The sequence below is a fragment of the Maylandia zebra genome, linkage group LG8 (assembly GCF_041146795.1).
Source record: "Maylandia zebra isolate NMK-2024a linkage group LG8, Mzebra_GT3a, whole genome shotgun sequence".
Classification (NCBI taxonomy): domain Eukaryota; kingdom Metazoa; phylum Chordata; class Actinopteri; order Cichliformes; family Cichlidae; genus Maylandia; species Maylandia zebra.
In genome coordinates, this window is record NC_135174.1 from 13642599 (window position 1) to 13659246 (window position 16648).

General features: G+C 43.3%; 1 protein-coding gene across 6 annotated transcripts in view; it reads right to left on the reverse strand.

The window, feature by feature from the left end:
• The window catches only part of ankfn1b (ankyrin repeat and fibronectin type III domain containing 1b), a 156890-nt gene that overhangs the window by 61139 nt on the left and 79103 nt on the right, over positions 1-16648 (reverse strand). The window contains exon 1 of one of the 6 annotated variants that reach the window (XM_014411726.3): positions 211-431. The exons of the other annotated variants lie outside the window; for them this stretch is intronic. The gene's annotated coding sequence lies outside the window, so the exon portion shown is untranslated. Of the gene's footprint in view, positions 1-210; positions 432-16648 lie in introns of those variants that run through there. 6 annotated transcript variants of the gene reach the window in all.

A 16648-nucleotide genomic window follows, 5' to 3' on the forward strand; every position in this document is an offset into this window, starting at 1 on the left:
TGGTTTCTGCTGGTAAATCACATTCACACCATATTCTAAATGTTTTAAAAGCACAGACATGTTTATCTCTAAATATTTCCTCATTAGCAAAACAAAAAAAAGAGTGAAACATGAACTACACATAAAGTAAAAATGCACAGGCAGCTGGCAAACTATATTTGCAAAATCTGTATGCACTATTTGCAAACACACACAGAGACACTGACATACCTGCTGAGTCCAACCCAGTAAACCCAGTCGGAGAACGCTATTCCCACTCTCTCCCTGTGTTGCTTCTCACTTCTTCTACAAAACCCGAGGTTCTCACTGCGCCGACTCCGATTGCTGTTCACCTGTTCAACTTCAACTCTTTAGCTCTGTTTCTCCCCCTCGGTGTTCAACTCTCTCTGTTTTCCTGTCTTGCTGTCTGAAGCTTTTGGTCACACGTAAGGTTTGCGAAGCTTGCTCCAGTGGTGGCTGCTACCACCACTGACTTGTTGTACTTTAATTGTAGTTGCTAGGCGATAAGCTTCTCCAATTCGGCACACAGTGTGAAGGGGAGGACAGAAGGGAGGGGGGGGGGAGTGAGAGAATAGGTGGTGGTGGTTGGGGGGGTAAATGCTCATGACACAGCGTAGCCTAAAGAGAAGGATGGACGATTTGCAGGACGGGAGGTAGTTGAGAGATATGCACAAGGAGAGGAGATCTCACATAGCAGGTGCACTTCCTTGTTTTCTTTTAGCGGCCACTGAGTGCAACCTGGAGCAGCAGCGCACTCAGAGGATTTGCTGTAAATACTCTACATGGACAACGGATTTTAGAGAATTCCTGTGTGCACATTTCCTCACCCTTTTTTTTCTGTTTAATTAAGACATTGTTCTTTTCATACAGCACTGCATTATGTTTGAAAGGACAACTGAGAGCTCAGGTCAACAGCAATTAGTTTGTTATCTGTCTGAGTACTTTACCCCAACCCAACCTAAATCTTGCTTTTGAAGTACACAGGTTTCTAAAGCTGATAAACTATTTAAATCAATTGTTTTTCTGTTTGCAATATGTTATCTAGCCTATCTCTATCACAGCGTGGTGCTACTGTTCTGCCTTGCTAACAAAAATCAGGACCTGTCTTTTAATCGATCTATCTATCTATTAGGGGTGCAACAATACTCGTATCGGTATTGAACCGTTCGATACAGTGCTTTCGGTTCGGTACGCATATGTATCGAACAATACAAAATTTTTAATTTATTTTATCAACTTTTCTTCTGACGATGCTGTCTGTGTTGAGCGCTCAGTGGATCTGCGTTCCACTACTCCGCCTAGGCTGCACTGTCGAGCACAGATCCACTGAGCGGAGTGTGCTCTTGTGTGGGGGGGAGGGCAAGCTAGCGAGACAGAATCTAAGCTCGTTGCAACATGGCAACTGCCTCAACGCTACCCAAAAATTGAGCCTCACCCACCCTCATTAAGATGTGGCGTTTGGAACTATTTTGGTTTTCATGTGAAGTATGAATTTAAAAACTGTACTTTTGAGTTAAAATATATATTTATAATTTTAATCTATCTATCTATCTATCTATCTATCTATCTATCTATCGATCGTAGTTTGTCACCACTACACATGATTAAAAATATAACTAAAAAGACAAATAATGTTTCTGAGTCAGGGTTGAGAATCATAGCTTCCTTTATTGCTTAAACTAAGAACTGGTGTTTCCCACATGCCACTGACTCACACTGAACTTACTGGCTTGTAATACTCTCAAGGCATTCCCTGCAGGGATGATACTCTAGTAACTCACCGAACCCCACTAACTGGAAAGCCTCATTTACTGTGTGTCATCACTGTTACATTATCATTATTGATTTAAAATGAGTCCTTTGGCTTTTATTCTAAAGAATCAATTGTAAGTCACTCACCGTAACCAGCAGGACTACAGAAAAGCACGTATAACTTAAATATTAAGTTATTTGTTTGGTCTCTATTACAGATGTAGGTTATTCTCTAAAAGAACATATATAGTATTCCTTAAATAATGATGACGTTCTTCTGTTGTTAGATTGGATTTTTGTTTTTTTCTTCAGATTTTGGGGGGAAATGTGTCTGGCAATGCATCATGTATGACGTCTGCAGGACACACAGTGGTGACTTCTTGACCCAGAGTTCAAAGGAATTGTTCAAGACTATTTAGCCATCTTTAAACATGCATTACAGGCCTGAACTTTCAGAAATTACCCACCGGATGTGGGTGAATGTGAGAACAGACGTCTGATGGAATCTTTACCAGCTCTCTGGTACAAAATACAAAGTGATTGCCCATGGCACTAATTTGCACTGATGCGAGAATGGCGAAGATAATAACCCAATGGAGTCACAGTGAGCAAGCGGGCATCATGTGTTCTGTGCTCCTCCGGGCAGGTCCCTAGGACCAATCACATGGAAGTAAACCATTTCCTGCTATGTCTTAAACTCGACATTGTCCAAAGATCTTGCATGGAAATGGCTTTAGAGACATGGAAACCTGCATGTCTAAACAAAATACTATAGCAAACGCCCCCACCATGCTTAAGACTTATCTCTGGTTGATGTTAATATAAGTCAGTACAGTAATAAAATCTACCTTGTCCTTAGCTGTTTTGGTTAAGTTTTTGTGTGTACGTAAAGGTGCATGCAAGTGTTATTCGCCACTATTTGCAAAATAGGCTGGATGAATCTGTAAAGCACCAACCAGACTCACAAGATTTTTTGCTTGGTGAGTGTTGGATGGGATAAACCTCTGCCTCCACATCAGTCTGACTTTAGACAGTTATTAGACTGAAAACAATGAATGGTTGCTTTCAATGCCAGAATGGTCATACAGCATTGATTTATAACTTTAGCTACAAAAATTTAAAATAATTTTGGAAGATGGGGACTTGAGGACAAGATGGTTCAGTGGCTCAGTACTGTTTCCTCATAGCAACAAAGTCCTGGGTTTAAACCTGGTGGCTTGTTGTCGACCGTGTACAGTCCAATGACATCCATGCTAAGTTAATTTGTGATTCAGAATTGGCTGTACCCAGCCTGCACCCCATCTGGGGCAAATTCCAGGCCCCATGCAACCCTGAATGGATGAGTGATAGAAAAATTGATGGATATATCCCAAATTATCCATTCAGAGTATCAGTTTGTCCATATTATCAGACAACTTTTATCCATTTGCTGAGCTATCTATTTTTACAAAAATTCAAAGAGTAATAAAAGGACAGGAGAAACACCCTTCAACTATGTTATGAATGTTGATAATGTATAGTTTGACCACTAGAGGGCACTCTACAAATTAACCTGTTGGAACGCCACAAGCGTGCATTCTTAAATCATCAAATATCCATTTCGGTCTTAAAGATTAGATATCAGTTGGGACTTTTTCTTTTGTTGTTTCTTGTGAAGCATTAAGCGGCAGCTACCTGTGGATTACTGATCATGAATAATTGTCAAAAGCTGGAGGATTCTCTGGGAAATTCTAAGACATTTCTGCTTAAGCAGCTTGTTTACCCACATTTACACTTCTAATTCCAGATGCACACTCTCATTAATAATTCTAGCTTTAAGATAAATTTATCATAACAAATATGAGATCATGTATGACAGGACAACACAAAGGGGGTGAGTTTTCTCACCCCCAATTTGTGCAAGCACAGTATACCTTCAAAAAGAGTGGACTTGGTTACAGACCCTGCATGGCTTTTTGCATTCACCCAGCAGAAAACTTGTGAGCTTGGCTGCTAATCTCTACATGTGTGCGAGGGTTGTGCAAGTGGCAGTAAATCCTTGCTCGTGTGTTCGTGATATTTGCTCATGATAATTTTTTATTGTTTGCCTCGCTCATGAGAGAAATTAAACGCCATATAAATGTAAATGTAGGAGACAGAGCATATATGTGCGTGTGTGCATGGTGTACTCTGACTCACTGTGTGTTTTCAGTGCCTGTGGCTGTGGGCACACACAAATCTCTGCCACCTCATTGTCTAGGTGAGCAATGTAAGCATTCTGCCACCCGAGCTGAATAGTGGACATTACTCATAGCTGTTGGAAAAGTCAACCATATTGCCAATGTTCTGAAAGGCCACGCAGGAAATACTGTCACACTTTCTTTTTTTATCCTTCCATTTCCCATTGTGTCCCTCCACCCCCTCCACCCCATCTTGTTTTACTCCAAAAAATAAAATCCACCTGCCAATTTCAGCCTCTGAGACTAGAGGAGAGGCAAGCAACCCGCTCGCAAAACTGAGGGGGCCGTAGCAGGTTGTCCAAACACCTGCCAGTCAAGTGAGGCTTTTCTAACAATAGCTCACACACACAATACACGCAAATGCAAATGCGCACACCTCTCGCTGTCATACTTCTACGCCTCCAAACTCACATTTAGCAACATCCTTTAAGGGCTCTCAGTGGGTTCCTGGTAGCCCTTTAGTAAATCACTCCTGTGCAACCTTGTGGGAGAAAGTGTGACAGCTGACTTGGCGACACACTACATGCCCCCGCAAGCCTCCCAGTGACAGTTTGAAGAAAATACGACAAATAGTAATTAGTCAGACCTAAATTTGGAGTATTTCTGCTGGATTTGTTGAAATGTGTGTTTAAAAGTTGATTCGATTTGCTGTACGATATATTTTGCTGCTGATGGAGTGATAAAAGCACTCTAATCTGTCTAGAGAAAGTAGAAAGACATTCATTACTGCAGCTTTATCACTTGGAACATTTCACAGTGCCAAATGAATAAAAAAAATGCACAAACAGTTTCACTTCCAACGCTGTGTCCAACAACCAATAATTGGCCTTCAAATTAGCCAAGCTGTGACTTTTAGGACATGTAGAGCTGTAACTGCTGTGCTTTTTGTGCGTGATCAGTTGGCAGATTCGGAGGATAAAAATTCTGCATGCTATGGCAACAAGGCGCAACCCAATTAGAGGCTCCCAGTCCATTAGCAGCCGGGAGCCTCCTACACATTGTGTTTGGCTAGGGGGGGAAAAAAGGTCAAGAAGGTGAAAAAGAGGTTGAGTTTAAAACGAAAGGAAACAGCTTAGATAGAAATTGTCAGGTAGGAAAAAGAAGCAATGTGCGGTAAAACTGAGAAAAAAAGGTCAAAATTTTTGGTCTCATTATAACCAGACAAGGGTACAAAAATACACTTTCTGTTCTGCAACACTCGACAGGTGTTTTGAGGTTTAAATAAGCGTCTCATAAACCAAAACAGTTCAAATAATTTACAGGTCTGTTAACAAAATACAAAGAAAAATATACTCAGTCGAATGCAAGGGTGAGGATGCAGAGAGTGCGTCCCTTCTTGTGCTAATCATTTTCCACTGTGCTGTTAGACAGAATTATTAGGGCTCTTAAAAAACTCAGACACTTCTATGACAGAAATAAAAAGGGAAGGGAAACAGATGTCACCGGACAGGCAGATGTATTAACAGCAGAACAAATGGACAGAACTGACATGAAAAGCTAGTTGGAAAGGTACGCATGTGCAGATGGGGAAACATGGTGCAAAATCACTGCTGTTGTTGCACATGTGTGTTGTGATTTCTGATTTCCCTGACCAATCAGAGCACGTCAGCCATACCGGGTGATGAGCGAGTGACAGGCTGGGTCTTCTCCCCCTTTTACCTCACTGTCTCCAGTTTTATAATGTCATTATTTGTATAGGATTCCCCCTCCCAGATCTTGTGGTCGGGGGACCAAAGGGACCAAAACATGGCTCATAAATCAACACAGCAGAGACTATGGATATTTACCCATAAATCATTGCGGCGGAGCCACCTACAATCAGACTAATAGGGCTGGAAGACGTGCTGTCATCCAGGCCATGATGTCATCAAGCCCGAGCCTTATGGTGTTGATGTTGGTAGTGGGTCGTTGGTACTGTGTGTGTGTGTGTATGGGGGGGAGATGCTGAGGGTGGGGGATGGGGGGGGGGGGTGTCTGAGTATGTGGTGGTAGGTCTACAGTTCTGCTTATGTAAGTGTCTGTGGTGAGTGTGTGTGTGGTGTATGTGGGAGGCAGGATGTCTGTTTATATGGGTTTGTGTGTACTGGGGTGGCCAATGTGTGTGTGTGTGTGAGCACGTGTATGAAGATTTGTCTGTCAGTACACACTTTCATCATGTGCATGCATTTGTGTTACACCGATCTTTACACTGTCATATGCACACGCTCAACTCGCACATTGAAAAGCACTCAAACACTGACATGCAGACACACGCACACACACACATTAGTCTTGTGGTTATTGCTGGCTTACAATGGGTGTGGGATTCCATAGAGAAAATCTAAACAAGTCGAGCGGTTAGCACGGGTCTGCCACGTTTCCACACAATGGTGCTCATTGACATAAATAACTGAGGACTTTGTGAAATGAGACACCCATTAACTTCTCCTCCATAGATAATTGTCCATTAGATGTTGGAAGAGCATTGCATTGAGAAATAACTCAACTCTGACGCTAAATGCAACTTGTAATAATAAAAAAAAAAAAAGAAGTCACATTGTGAAAGCGGCCTGGAATCCGTTAAGATGGGTTGGCTTTTTTTGTACTATCACCCAGCCAAGCACTTGGATTATCAACAAAGAAAATTATGGCTTGTTTTAGGAGCCTGTGCCTATGCCTTTGAACATGGAAAAGATGACAACAAGGGGAAAAAAAAGGAGACAAAGATGAAGAGGACTGCAAATTAGAAAATGAGAAGAAAGGCAAATATAAATTATTGTAGAAGAAAGCGAAAAATGCAGTCAAAGAAACACAAGCAGCAGAGAAAAATGAAGTATTTTCAAATCAAAGAAAAATATGAACAAAGCGCAGGAGTTCCTAGTTATTTCTTTGCTTCTTGAAAGTAAATATAACCAATTATGATGACTAATAAATGTCCGCAACACGTTGAGCACTGACGTCACCCCTGACGTAGACACTGGTAACAATAGCCTTCACCTTTGATGAACCAGCTTTGTTGTCGGACCCACGTATTCTCCCTACCCTGATGTGCCCATATCAGTGCTTCACTTCCACTTACTGTCATACGCCTCACTCTGTGCGCGTGCTCTGGTTGGATGCGTCACAGGAACATGAAGATAGGACAAATGATCCAAAGTACAATGACTCATTCACAAAAACGAAATGCCTCCTGCCTACGTCGCTCCGAGCGTACCACACACAGTAGCAAAGCAGGCGCAGCAATAAGGGGTGAGTCAATTCTGATTAAACTATTGTGACGATAACAATCTGCACGGATCATCTCTGAGGTGAAAAACAGATCTTACAGGCAATGACACGCATCAGTCGGGCCGACATTAGTTGTCAGCATTTCGTCTCAGATTCTAGGCGATTCCTTTGAAGTTGTTGGGAAGCCGTGCCACAGAAACTTTAGCCCAAAGTGAAGCGCTTGGTCACATCTGTGATTTAACATCCACAAACTTGTCCTTCAAACCTTGGTGCTCACACAAATGGGTGACAAATGAAAAGAAGAAACAACAGTCTGTGTCTTAGCGAAGCCACCGGAACAGAAAAATACTCTTACGTGGTCCTCAATGATAGAGATGGAGAGTGCGCTCTAACACTGGTCACGATTTTTCTTATCTGTGTTCATTTCTGGCTAAGATATGATAGATGTGACTCCAAAGGCCCGAACAAATGATTCACATCATTTCCATACTTATCAAACCATTCAGGGACCCTCCTGTGTGCCCAATGGACTGTGATAAGGCCATCCCAAACAAGTCCACTTCCTTTATGACGGAAAAACTTCATCAAAGGATAAAAGTAATCACTCCAAACAAATTTGACCCTTTGTTGTAAGGGGACAGCAGGACCCAACTCGCTCAAGCACAACACTGTGGAGTCAGTTTTTCTTTGTCATCCATCCGTATGTATATACAGAAAACACACTGCATGGTCACACACATGCACTTCGCACATTCCACTTACTCATGCCAATGGCAATGGCTCTATTTATTTTCCCTCATTAGTTTTAAATGGCCCATCCAGACATTACTGTGGCCCCTGCTTTTAATCATGAATGCTGGCGTCGTCCTCTTTGATGTCCTTATTCAGTCTGCTGGCCAACCAGCAAGCCAACGTATCTACTGCCTTCCTTTTCTGCTACCGCAAACTGCAAATTCTGCTGAACTCTTCTTAGTTCTTTCTTAGACTGAATCACACATCAATCAAAAATAATCTAAAGCATTGATGCACTGATGAAAATTACAGGACAGTTTAAGTACAGCTTTACTGGTCAATGTAATATAAACACTCACTGCTTAGCAGAAGGCTAACCTCTACTGTAATTTTACGGCAATCGTGGACGATTTGACTGATCAAATGTTTTTAACTAAACTTTCTCTTGACAATTTGTAGTTATCAGAGATCCATGACAGTTGATGATTCAGGCATACAGGGACTATACTTATTCCAGTAAGTTCATCGACATTTCCAGCCTTTTTCCACATTCCTTTCAGAAATTCAAAGGATAAGGCATCACGAGGGTACAGTGTCCTGAAGTCACCACCTCACAGCAACAAGTCTCATAGAAATTTGGACAACTTGCAACTCTGCCTGACAAGTTTGATTTTAGTTTGTTACATCTGATATGACATTTGAGCGTTGTCAAAGCATGCATGCTAACATAGAGTAAATGGATGAAAGCTGTATGGGATAAGTTGTGGGTAAGATTACACTGCGTACAAATGAATGCGGTTTAGGTTGCTGGCAGTTTCTATAATGAGCACAAGACTTCATATCATCAATGCAAAGATCAGGAGAAAGCATTTTCTTAACTATCCAGTTTATGGTTATGGGGGAGGGCTATCACTATGAATCACTGCATGAGAGGTGGGGTACACCCTGATCAGAATGGTCAACCATTGCAGGGCTAACACATAGAGACAGACAGCCACGCTTACTCACGTTTAAACATACAGCCAATCTGAGACTATCAGTTAATCTAACAAGCATGTCTTTGGACTGGGGGAGGAAGCTGGAGAATCCAGGGACTATGCAGAGGATGCAAACTCCACACAGAAGAACTCCAGCTGGCCAGCAGGTGACAATGTGGAACCTTTTTGCCGTGAGACAAAAGTCCAAACCACTGTGCCACCTGCATTAAACATGACATATGAAAACATGCTGATACTCTTGAATATGTGTGTTCCAACTTGAAGGCTCACTGCGAATACAAAGGAGGCATATTCTTTAGTGGTCTTTGCTTAAGTGGACAAAAAGACTTCTTAGATTTTGATAGAAGGAAAAGAAACTCACTGCTTTCACCAACAAGGGGAGAAATAATTATTGGACCCCTTGCTGAATCTGTGAATTTGCTCTCAAAGAAATGAACGGTTGCTTATTTTTATGGTAGTTTCATGTTAATGCAGAGAGACAGAAAAAGCACATTAGATAAACATAATAAGCTGATTTTCATGTCATTGAGTGAAATGAACATTTAATCCTCTGCAACCCAGCCAGAATTATGCCTCCCGCAGATTGGCTGATTGCAATCAATCAATAATTACAGATACTCCTGATCACAACAATGTGTACAAAGTACACCTGTCCACAGAACCAGTTTCTTCCATTCCAACCTCCACCACCTGCACAAGGCTGGAATGAGCTACAACACCATCAGGAAGAAGCTTAGTGAGAAAGTGACAACTGTTGGTGTGATTATTCAGAGAGGGAAGAAATATCAAATGCCCATCAGCGGCCCTCCAAGATCTTTCCTTATGGGATGATGATGACTATGAGAAAGTTGGTGGGCCAGCCCAAAACTACACGGGATGACCACAGTCCCAGCTGCCTTCAGACACCCACTACACTGTAATGGATTGAAATCTCAAGAAGGCAGCCTGTATTAAGTTTACCATTGAACCAAAGTGGTCTCGGCAGAAAGTGCTCATTAAAATGAAACTACTGAAAAAAAATTATAGAAGTCTAAGTTTGCAAACTTAGAAATTCACAGGCAGGGTTTTAAATAATAATTTCTCCCACTGTACATTTAATTAAATGTACTTTATCCATGTTGATGCATTGTAAAATGAATTTACACCCCCCCTTGTGACATCACCAGTCTATGTAGTGTTTGTATTCAGCATAGCAGGGGGTTGGCCCACAGACACCAGGTCCAACAGCTACTAATTAGCTGTTAAGAAGGATAAAAAAGGCTTTGATATGAATGACAACATCACAGCAGGACCCGATTTTGACTGGAGGCCTAAACACACACTGTGAGCAAAAAGGGCACTTCATTGTGGTGCGTACTTGGACTCATGCCTCCATCTCTGATATGCAAAAAAAAAGAAAAAAAAAAAAGAGAGAGAAAGGGCAGGTGACTAATGGGAAATTTTGGTCAAAATGGTCTGAAAATAACTAACAATTAGTTTTCATTTAGCATTCATGTCATCGTTGTATTTATGTAATCATTCAAATTCACAGATGGAAAGAACCTGGCTTTCTTCTTTATAATCACCGATTCAGAAATGTGCTGTCCAGCATTACACTATAAACTGCAGGCACAGCCTAACGGGCAGCATCTGCTGCGATGCTGCTAGGTGGCACAGTGCTAACAGCAGTAAGTTTGTGTTCCCTCCTGACCCCAGAGTGATTTATTCAATTTTAATACAGCATGTTTGCTTTGGAGCGCGATATGTATTTGGTCATGAGACCATTAATAGACTAGAAAACACGTTGAAAAATGAGCTCGCTGACGTGTGTGTTTGAGCACTGTATGTGCCGGAGTGTGTGCGCCTTTGTGAGTGTGTGTGTGTGTTGCAAGAGTCTTGAGGCCCATGCTGTCACTCAGCCCAGCTCTCAGGGTGGTCTAAACACTGAGCCTTTTTGACTGAGTCACACACGCACGCACACACACAGACGTGCATGCACAAACATACGCAGACAAACAAACAAACACTCACTGGTGTACATGTAATAACATACATAACAAAGTATACATAAATATATGGCCATATATATGACCATAATGAAGCAATCAAATAACCTCAGCGCTTCCCCCTCTTCCTGTCCCAAACCGTACGCCTAAATATACCGCGGCGGACTCCATCGCGTAGAGGCAGAAACGGCGAGTCCAGAGGAAAGGACCAGCGCTCTGCACAGTGACCCTTTCATGCTTCACATTTCTTGTGGCGAATGGTTTCACAGGAAGGATGCTAAGTTTGACAGCATGGTGTATTAGCCAGTAAGTGGCTGTCATTTGGCACCTTTTTTTCTGGCAAGTCAGCGAGGCGACCATTAACAACCATTCTCTCACCAGAAGAAGACAGTTGAGGCGAAACCTCTCGATACCCAGTTTTTTCCAAAAGCCACCCAAGCTTAGGCTGTTTTGGCTCTTCAGTCAATTGCATTACAGTGGCATTGATTAGAATCTGTTTCTCCTTAGCCCAGCGAGTAATAAAGCTCATCCCCAAAAGCACGACAATTTCACATTTGCTCGTTCAGCAGTTTTGACGATTTCACAAGTCGGAGTATCTGAGATGACAGCATTTCTTGTAATCAGCACTCAGCCGTAACAGCTTCGAATCTAAATATTTGCCTCCTTTAGCTCCACCAGTTGCCACTTCAGAGACAAACTGCATTATGATTGCTTGCAGGATCGTGGTGTTAAACAAAAAAAAAGAAAAAATGATCAAATGGGAGAGCGCGAAAGAAAAGGGGGTCTCTTTGAGCCTGTGTGTATAATTGGAGCGGGGAAACATGGAATGCAAGCCGTGCAACATGAAAGTGGTGCAAAAGGTCCCGGTGTTGTGTTTGGTGACGAGAAGTGAATACTCCTGTCATTACCAACCAGAACAAAAATGTAGATGTGTAACCAGAGTGTCAACAGACTAGCAACAAAGAGATAGGATCGAAAATAGGTTCAAACGTGAGAAAATGTCTGAGCACGGCACCATGGATTGATTTTTCCATATCCTCCAAAAAGACAACAAGCCACAAAGTGAATGCAAAAGTGATTTAGTGGGGCTATTAGCACTGAAGTATCTGGATTAGCTCTACTTTCGTCTTCCAGGTGAGGGGGAAATGAGTCATTAATATCTGAGCCATGCTACATGCTTCTCTTGCAGCATCACAGCTTGCACGGAGGGGAAATGCCCGGCTCCCCTCCCTTTCCCGGTATTAGACAACCACCGAACAAATACTGCAAATGAGCCCCGCTTCCCCCACAAAATGGTAATAAGCCATAATTGCCTGTAATCTGAATACATTAGTTCTAAGAGGGTCCTGTTGCTTTTGTGTGCAATCATGGTAGAGCTTGAGCACTAAAATACGATGATAAGAAACATGTATCTTTGTCTGCAGGCAAGAAGGGGTCTGATTTTGGTCTGCCTCATCAATTATATGTTGCATGTTTCATTAACCAACGAGATTAGCTTGCACATAGAACCTTTCCAGAGAAAAAACCCACAAAGATTTTACACTTTCTGTAAGTTAAAGATTTACCAATCAAAGAAAAAACTAAAAAAACACATCATTGTCAGCCTCTTCGGACCTGAGCTCACTTATATTGAACTTAATGTTTTACTTTATTGCCTCCATGGTGAATCCAGAATGGGAGGCAAAGCCTTCAGCTTTCTGTGGAACCCGCACCCAGCTTGGATTCAGGAAACAGACACCCCCCTCTGCTTTGGATTTGGCTTGAAGTGTTCCATTTTGAGAAAGCACATAGTTAGGATGGATCAGGTGACCCTGAAGTCCTCCATTAATTATGCTGCAAAAAGCCTAGGCCGCTGCAAGTTTCCCAGAGTGTTTCTCCTCCACTCACCTCTTTTCACTAACACGGTTTATACACCTCTCTGCATTTAATAATTAGTTATTATTAATCTCTGGCTCTCTTCCACAGCATGTCTTTTATCCTGTCTTCCTTCTCTCACCCCAAGCGGTCACAGCAGATAACCACCCCTCCCTGAGCCTGGTTCAGCCTGATGTTTCGTCCTGTTAAAAGGATGTTTTGTTGCCAAATGCAACGACAGCTCATAGGGGTTAATTTGATTGTTGGAGGTTTTCTCTGTATTACCTTACAATATCAATATTAATAATCCATAATGTCTGAAGAAAAAATAAAGTCAAACATCAAAAGTCAACATCTGTGATAATATGTGTAAAGACCTCACTGATTATGTACCATATATACAGAGTGTGGAGATCATATACTGCCATCCACATGAAACTTGGATGGGAGTACAGAAAGCCCCCATGGAAAAGCCTTGCTTCTACTAGCAATGGCACATTGTGATCAATAAATATTACAACAGCATGGCTATAGAGCAGAACAGGTGCTAAACTGCTCTTCCTTATCTCCGAAGCAGCTAAAATTATTTCAAAACTGCAGCAATTAGTCAGTTCCCTAATGCTTAGAGTGCTGATAAAGGAAGGGATAATGCAGCACAGCGGCAAACCCGCTCTTGTCCAAATGAGCCTTTGCAAGGTGTTGCATTACATTTCTAATAGCATTTTACAAAGCCTTCCAATCGTTTTGGAAATGTTGCTGCAGATTAACCAGGCTGCAAATTAAAAAAAGAAGAAGAAGAAGAACTGGGGTTTTGCCGAGACACGAGAGACAATGTGAAATTGAAGCTGACTGCCACGGACAAAAGACAGATCGCATTTGACATGATATGCATTCAAGCCTTGACTTTATTATCCCACATGACTTCTTTACTTAGTTGGTGTTTTCCAATGATGGATGGTTGCACTGCTGTTTTTCTGTTGGTACGCAGTTATGCAAAAAAATAAAAACAAAAACACAAAAACAACCTGCCAGCATTTCTTAAAACTCGGAGGGTAAGTACAGGACAGTCAGAGGAAGAACCCATTTAAATTGTAGTCTGCATCCACTTTAGTTATGTTTTTTTAACAAGGCAAGATAACGTCCTGGACTTGCATGCTCTGAGTTGCTGTTTGTTTGGAGTTGTATGTTCCCCTCCATCTGGAGGTTGGCATGCCTTCTTTCTGTTTCTCCTTTCATTTTCTCATTGCGCTCCTTTCTTTCTCTCCGACTCTCTAGAGTGAGCGGCGCCATTGTGTGCTTGCGGCTTGTTTACGAGGAACACTGATTCACCCGTGAGGTTTGGCTTGCTCGTACCCGAAGTGTGAGGCGGGGGGGGGGGGGGGGGGGGGGGGGGGAATATGAATGAATTTACTCCAGTACTCTATTTCTACCCTTTTATTCCCAAATTCTCCCATCAGCGTTCTTCCTCTCTACATGCTGATATCTCGAGTCGCACTTTTCCACTGCGCGCGCGTCAGTGAGTGTGTGTTTGCGCAGAGCCAGACGGGCAGCCAACACTGGCCAGAGGCTCATTTTTGTGGCCGGGCAAGTGTGTATCCCGACGGCTTGCAGGCGTCTCGGGGGCCAGCTCCTCCTTCCAGCTCCATTCCCTCACCCCGGGGCCTCTCCAGAGAGCCTTTGCGACCCAGCCACTGCTTAGTCATTTCGAGATTCTCCAGCACACAATCAGCACTTGGTTTCCAGCATTTATTAAGAGTGACAGACTGCGATTGTGAGACCTGTTGAGAAGAAGAGGATGAGGAGGGGGAGAGGGAGGGCGGGGGGGGGGGAGGGGGGGGGGGGAGTCAAGTATTCAAAAACTGGAAAGAACATTGAGAGCGGGTTTCACGGCTCAGCTGGCAATGGGAAGTCTTGGACTAAGATGTAATGATATCGCTCCAAAAATGTCAAGGTTAAAAATGTCTGCCTGTCTGCCTCCCTAGTTGCTGACGGCCATGTTCTCTATCTCTCATGTGCAATCCCGGTGGTTGCCATAGAGACCCGCAATATCGCCTATTCTGGGACACTAGCTGGATGTTAAGAGAGTAAACCAGCAGAAAGTCAAACACGCTAAACCAGGGCTGAAGTCTATATTTATCCCCACCAGGGAAGAAAACGTGCAAACACCCCCACCCCACCCCAAGAAATGTTGTAACTATAGAAACTTTGTTGGTTATTAATATCCACAACATGTATGACAACAACTGGCAGCCAGCGACTGGGCTCTTTTGTGTCCATAAGTGGGTCTGTGACCGTGTACACGTGGCAAACAAATAAAATGGCACACGGTTTTCAGGAAGTTCAGAGGCTCAGGACATCAACGAAGGAAGGGGGTGGTGTTTGATTTCTCGCTGACACAAGAGGAAAAGGTCGGGGGGTTGATGAGCGAGACCAAAAGGGGGAGCGAGAGGGAGAGACAGGGCATGGAGACAGCAGCATCCTCTGCTTCACACCTCATCTTTCCCACAGTATTTGGTTTGTTTACAAGCAGGAGTCAGTGACAGGTTCATTCCTTGTATCCCAGCCCGATGCCAGGCAGGAGGCAGTCAGCCTGGACTCTGAGGTCTTTCTGCCAATCAGTGGGCCACATGGGCCAGAATAACAACAAGCTGGGATTTCCATGTCGTCACAACCTCCCCCCTTTCCCACCAATGACTGACACTAATCTTTTCCATTTCCTCTTTGCTGTCTCATACTCCAGCTCCCCCCTTATCGCATCCATTTTGGGAAAGCCTTCATCACTCCGAGGGGCAACAGTAACCGTGCAAGATCAGGAACCTTACTGGAGATCTGTCCAACCCCACCCCCACCCCCCTCCCATCTCTTACATCTAATCGTTTCTGCAGTTTGTGCTGGTTTGGCATTAGTGTCCGGATGCTGATACCTAAGACAGCAAACCCGACCCCTGCTGACTCCACACAGCCACATATCCCCAGAAACAACCCCCAGCTAACAGTTTAGCCTGAAATCGCAACAACCATCTCCCTCCTAAGTCTGATCTACTTATCCCCTTCCCTTCAGTTATTTGTTTTTCTTGCCATCTGATGGCCTCTACTATACAGTATCTGTGTGTACGGAGACATCCGTGAATGGCCAGCTATTCTGGGCATGTGGAACATGGCATGTGCCGGATCACATCCATGAGATCTCAACTACCATACCACGCTTACCATCCCCTGCTAAAGCATTTATACAGCCTGGCTCAGGTGTCTTGCCCAGTAGTCGCAGAGTCTGGAAAACATTTTGCTTTGTCACAAAAGGCCAGAAGCTTTTCTGGTGCACCACAAGGGTGGCCCAGGGTGGCCAGACAAGCCCTGGCAGTCTCATCAACCTATTCCAAGTAAACTTCCAAAAAGTGCAATCCTAATCCTCTTAGGTGTTTGAGTGTGGTTTAAAAGTATCTATGATTATGAGCACGAGAGTGATCCAGTGTGTCAGTGTTACGAGTCTTCCTGCTTTGCAAAAACAGATCAAGAGAGCAACAGAAAAACTGAAGAGAAGCACTTGGAGAGACAATTGGGCCTGAGATATTCTGTGTTCTCCATAACATGCCTTTGAATCGTTTGAAAGAAAAAACAAATTACCACAGTCTCTGCAGAGCTACAGCTCTTGTAAATAATCCGAGTCTGGGCGCCACCTCAGAATCCCAGCCTGGTCCCTGGCCTGATGGGTACCATGTCAGTTCAAGAGGAGGGAGTGGGGGTGGCTGTTGGAAGAGGAAAGACTGAGGCGAGGAAAGGAGGGTGAAAGAGGGGAGGAGGTAGAGGGGTATCCGGGCCTGCTCTTGCATCATCGTTTTAGCACTACTTATCAAATGCTGCCTGGGTAAGAGAGCAGGCTACATGCATATAAGTCAAGGAAC